This window comes from Lolium rigidum, chromosome 6, assembly GCF_022539505.1.
Source record: "Lolium rigidum isolate FL_2022 chromosome 6, APGP_CSIRO_Lrig_0.1, whole genome shotgun sequence".
In the NCBI taxonomy this organism is placed as follows: Eukaryota; Viridiplantae; Streptophyta; class Magnoliopsida; order Poales; family Poaceae; genus Lolium; species Lolium rigidum.
This window is the reverse complement of record NC_061513.1, coordinates 238,294,160-238,300,307: the sequence shown is the minus strand read 5'-3', so window position 1 is coordinate 238,300,307 and position 6,148 is coordinate 238,294,160. Positions and strand designations below refer to the sequence as shown.

Below are 6,148 nucleotides of genomic sequence, written 5' to 3'. Positions count from 1 at the left end.
CGCCGTCGTGAGGGAGGGGGAGGGCGGCGCACGATGGAGGGGTGGCGGCTAGGGTTTGAAACGCCAACTCCTCTGGGAGTTGGCAATAATAGATTGATTATTGCTTGCCTGTTCACGGTGAGATTATATGGATATATATAGGCTAATGACATAAAGATAAATGGGCTAAGTTCCTAATTTAGGCCCACTAATAACCTTCTTCCTACTATAAGACAAACCGGTCATAACAGATGCCGACCTCTCGCTCGAGCTGGCGCCGCAGATGGCCGTCTATCAGGTACCGCAGGAGCTGGCCGTCTGCCCAGTCATCACCGAAGCCGCGGAATGCATAACCAGGTACGTGCACCTCCCCCGTGGCTGCAGGCGCCGGCGCAACGACCTGGCTCGGCGCCGCCCCGGATTCTCCGTCCGCGTCCGGCTCGACGGCGTCACCCTTCCTGCGGATGCGGCACAGGACCCAGACGTCCAGCCTCGTGAAGTCATGGGGCCTGTGGGCTGTGGTTGGCGGCGCCGGCGTCGGCCTGGAGGAGGCGGTACTCGTGCATGATCCACTCCGTTTTGGTGCAACGTGGGGATCGGCCCTGATAGAAGACGAGCGCCTTCTTGACGCCGAAGCAGCGCGCGCCGCCGCCAGCCAAGATCGGCTTGTCTGTGCCAGTGTGCCGGTGGCCTTCCAGTACTTGCGGTCGGGCCGCGCGCCGTTGAGGTACTTGCGGTTCCCTGGGCTGAAGAAGAACGTCGCCTTCTCTGCACGTACATAATTGACAACGTCGCATCTAGACTATGTATTCCCCGCACGTCGCATGTATACTATGTATTTCTAGACTATAGAATTGCTGTAAATGGAACGTAAATTACCAAGGTGGAGTGCAATTCAATCAAACATAGACATGAAAGATGAACCCGAAGTGAAGAATGCAGATCAAACCTGCCCAGGTTGATTAGTGGTGACACTGAACCATTGTCCACCCTGCTTTCCGTTAGCTGGAACAATGTTGCCGCTAGCCAGTCGCAATTGAAGAAACTACGATTTCGATTTTCTTTTACAGCAAAAGAAACATCCAGTGAGAAGATATGAATTAGTGTGTTTCAGCCTAAGCTTCCAGCCTTCCACCATAGTTATTCCATTCCTAAGAGTTTCATATCATGTTAAACTTGAGGTAAAAAAAAAGCATGTTACCCTTGAAGCATTGGTCAATAGATCGATACTCTACGTTGTAGTCCATTTTTTATTTGATTATTCTACCACTCAAATGAAAGCACATGCCACGGATGGTGACATCAAGGAATTCGATTATATTTCTGGTACGTGTGTGGTTTTCCATCAAATGTACTAGGAAGCAATGGCGCGGCGGCACGCTGCGCCCGTAGGGTTGAAGTCTATAGTTCAAAATAGTTTATCTTTTTGGTTTTATATGGAGTAATTCATATATCAAATAAAACATAAAGAACCCTTATCTTTGTTCTTATTCTGGTCCCTAGTCCTTCCTTCTGAAACAATAAATTGTGCTAGTAAAACAAATAATCTATACTCATAGTACTTACTACGTCGAGAATCTGATGTTCCACACACAGGACGAAATATGCATCATTTGCAATTTAGTTCTTTCAAAAAACCACGCGAAGTGGTGCTCTGTTGAAAATATACAGGTGGGTGTTGTTGCATCAAGTAACGGCAAAAGCTAAAGCCTTGAGCACGCGACCAATCGCTACAATGGCCCAGAAGTACACGCCCAGAACTGGTATACAACATCTACTGCTAACTCATATCTACCATGTCTATTTTCTCCTGAATCCACACTATTGTCCTATGAAGCTCCTCATATGAAGATCAAATAAGCGGACAGGGTGTTTCTACACCCGGGTGCATATGCACCCTTTATTTGAAATGCATATTAAACATATTTTAAAATGTTAGAAAAATACAAATAAAAATTTCCCGTGTATACCTTGACATATTACATGCTTAGAAAGTTGTTTCAGCAAAAACCGATATGTTTCGTGCCTTGTGCAAAAAAGACAAATCTTTGGTGCTAAAATAGTCTATTTTTTGAGGCATTATTTGTCTTTTTTACACAAGGTAGAAAAATTATTGGTTTTATGTGAAACCTTACGTGCACACATAGAACATGTCCCTCTATATGCTAAATTTTTTTACTAAATTTTTTATGTTTTGGAAATATGTTTTATATATACCAGGTGCATATGCACTCGGGATCAGATTTGGTTTTCCGCAAATAAGCGGCATGCTTTAAACATTAAGATAGATACTCGATGCCTATTCTTTGTGTCACAGGGCAGTCTCTAAAAAGAAACGCAAAACCCATTCATTTTCTAAACCTTAATATACATACTAAATGACACTTCTTCACATCACAGGACAGCCCCCAAAAAGAAGTACACAACAAAGAAACCAGGATATGAAAGGCACCAAAATCTGAAGAACCAGGTCCAAACAATTGTGGCAATGATGAACCAGCAGGAGCAAGGGGAACCGAAATACTGCCACCTCTAGTACTGTCAATGATATTGTTATAGGTATAGGATGGACAGGCCGCTTGCCCAACCAAATCTCCGGTCTCCTCCACGCATCAGCTTCAAGAGGCGATGAAACGGGTACAAACCCATCCAAGGAAAAGCGAAGCACAGACCGTGCAATAGGTGGAGACACTGGATGAGCAATAGGCAAAGAAGCCACGGCCACGGGCAACAGGCAAAGAAGCAGTCTGGTGGTCACGCTCACGCGCAACCACAGAAAAACTAACCTCGCCGGAGGAAATAGCCAACACAGAAGTAACGTCCTCCAGCCCACGACGCCGATGCGGAGCTGGAGAAGACAATGCGGCCCTGCATACTCGTCCAGCAGCTGAATATGCAGACATCGAAAGCGCACCATGATCAGAACAGGTACACATCAGAAGAAACAGAACAGGCGCACAACAGAAGAAACAGAAAAAGCAAACTCTGAAGACCAGAAGAACTACACCATTATCAGAAGAACCACACCGTTATCAGAAGAGACACTGCCAAGACTGCTACGCCATTGTGGAGCCGGAGGAGGCGACGAAGAAAGGCCCGCTGACGATAGTCTCCTCCAGCAGCTGCAAATGTAGACACCAAGAATACTGCACGATCAGAACAGACACGCAATACAGGGCACCCAGAACCAAAACCTGAAGGTTTCATCATGTATCAGTGCAATCAGATTCGAAAGAGACCATATATTGCTTTCTCACAAATTGGATTCTGACGTGAAAATAACAGTTGAACTGGGCTTGCTTAATATTCATACCCTTGTCATGGTTAACTGCAACAAAAATAAGATATACTTGTAAAGGTACATGGTGTTAAACATAAAAAATGCATCCATTGTTCATGAAGCTGGGTTCCAATAAGCCTGAGAATAAAAGAGAATATATATGTTTTTCCACAAGTTGAATTTTAATCAGAAGAATAGCCGATGAAGTGGGGGCAGCTCCATACCTTGCGGTCAATGACGATAAAAATCTAGCTCATACAGATTCTTCCATGTTTCTTTGTCTAAACTTATGGCATTTACGGGGCGTCTAACATTACCAAGCCTCTCTATTCCATCTATGAAATTTAGATCTACCTATCTTGAGCATCCTAGTTCATGAAAAAAATTCATACAGTATCAGTTTAACTCTGCAGAATGCTATGAGACATTTACATATTTCAAATTTTACACTGGTTATGCTGCAGTTAAGTGAAGATGGTCTAGTTCTCGCAAAAAAAAAAAAGTGAAGATGGTCTAGGGGAAGAACCAAGTGAAGATGATACACTCTCGAGCTTGATGTGTGGGGTCAACCTACCAAAGAACTTGATGGATTGTGGAAAGGTTCGGTTTGCTACCACTGTCCCTATGAATCTACCTCACCATATGAATGGATGACTCTAGTATAGTATATGCCATAGACTCCTGCCCAACTACAATGTGTGCTGGGCCTGAGAACAATACCCGTACAAATTATGCTGGAAGAGCAGAACAAAAAGCGAATAACTGTTCATGAGATGGAGTCGGTGCGGGCGTGCGGCGCATGCTGCGGCCATGCTGTTATCTTTTTTGCATGTATAGTTGTTGTACTTGCCTTTGAATGTATATAACTGATGATCAGCAGAGCACTGAGTTAAGCTCCTACCAGTATCCACGGCGTCGAAGCAGCGGATGCGATTCTCTCTTCCACGGCGCCATTTTGATGTTCATTGTATATTAGTAGTTCTGCAAAACATTCGAACAATAGTAATCTAGTTCATAATCTGTTGGTATTTGTTCTGATGTCTGCTGCAGCCTTGTATAAAATAGAAGAAGCAACAGTCTAGTTCATCACATAGGAAAATTGCAGTGGTGTATTGCAATAAACCTTGTAAATTAAAGCATGCCTAGTTAAAACGGTTAAACGATGCACATATGGAATTCAATGAAACTAACTGCACTCTATCTCTGAATATGTCAACAAAACAATCTGGCAAGGAAATATTTATCTTATCAGTACAGATAGACATTGCCATTTCACATGGCTGTATAGATCAACTAATGTTAGCTCAACCAAGGTTTAGTGTACCAACCTAAAAAAGAGTGTAGTTTAAGGTTTCAAACTCCATACTCTGACACAAATTTTGGACATCAACCGTACACACATCGAAAAGAAAGATTCAGGGGAGGGCATGCTTACCTTGTTGGGAGACGTGGTTGATCAGGCTCGGGCGGCCGATCTTGGGGACAGAGAATGCCGGCTGGGAGGACATTTTAAGCTGAGCGGAGGAACATGCGGCTGAGAAGAATATGCCGATGCCGGAGCCGGAGCGGGCAGCTGGACTTGAAGATGACGACGTGGCCTGCAGATTGAACAGAGAGGATTAGCACATAGTCATTTCACCAAACAGGTTGTGTGCACAAACCGCGATGAAGTTAACCCTGAACAAATACAGTTGCTTGATGTAGAGCAGCTGGGAGAAGAGCTCTGAAATGAGCACCCACCTCCAGGAGAAGTGCTCTGGACTGAGCACCCACTCACTGTAGCAGACATTAAGATTGCGTTTGGCAGGAAGTGGTGGCACCGTCGCGGAGACAGAAATCGAGCGTGTGGTGACATCGAACGGATAAATACATCACATCCTCACTACACCTTGCCGGGCAACATGTACTGGAGCTCTCCCTCCGCCGCTTGCGGGAAACATCTACAGGAGCTTCTCCCTGGGCACGGCCACCTCGGCGTTGCGTAACACCAGCCACCAAACCCACCTCCGGGAGGATCCGGCTAGCTGCGCCGTCTAGGCATCCCTGCGGCGGAAGCACGCACCGAGCACGCCTTGAAACACGAGAACCATCTCGCCTAGCAAGCCGAGCAGCGGCCACGAAGACGGCCGAGGAAAGGGGCTTGGACAGAAAAGAACTCATCCGTGGCTAGGAAGAGAGAGGAGAGCACCGACGTTGGAAAGAGGAAGTTGGACACGCATTGGTTGATTGAAGGAGCAGCGGCCGCCGGTGGCTGCCTCCATCCCTGTCGATGGGCGCCACGGTCTTCATCCCCCTCTGCCCCTTCTCCCGTAGGCTGACGACTCCCCCTCCATCTAGTCTTTCAGAAAAGCCCCAACATGAGAAAGGAGATGAGAGTAGGGGCATGGGAAAAATATCTAAACGAAGCCTGTAGAAACTGTAGAAGAGAAGAACGTGTCAAGCACCAAAAGTAACCCACCGCTGTAAACAGGAACACCACAATCACCGGAAGAGATCGGTATCCGGTAATCCTTCCCCAAGAAAAAAAAAAGAAACAAATGAAAACTGACCGTCTGAGTTAATTAGGAGAGGAAAAAAAATCTACATGTCGCATCATGAGTGGATCATGAGTGGAGTAAGGAGAGGATAAATAGCCCAACAACAGTACCCCAATCAATATGAGGTGAGGGAAATTGATCGACTTTTATATAGGGTATAATGTGTTGGCTGCCATCTGGAATCATCTTTTTAATATTGATTGCATTTTACATGATTGACTTTACCATCTGTGGATTCTAGCATTAGAGAGGCTTTTTACATGAGAGTCTTCACAAATATGCATCTATTACTGTGCCAATCTACCACACATGTGTGCTATTACTTTTTGTTTCCACCAAGTCATATATCTTT

General features: G+C 45.4%; 1 long non-coding RNA gene across 1 annotated transcript; it reads right to left on the bottom strand.

The window, feature by feature from the left end:
• Positions 1–2,234: 2,234 nt before the first annotated feature.
• Positions 2,235–3,048, bottom strand: LOC124659203. The gene is made up of 2 exons (XR_006989488.1): positions 2,987–3,048; positions 2,235–2,866 (listed from the first exon to the last, which is right to left on the bottom strand). It is a non-coding gene; the product is annotated as an uncharacterized LOC124659203 (long non-coding RNA).
• Between the last annotated feature and the right edge of the window lie 3,100 nt (positions 3,049–6,148).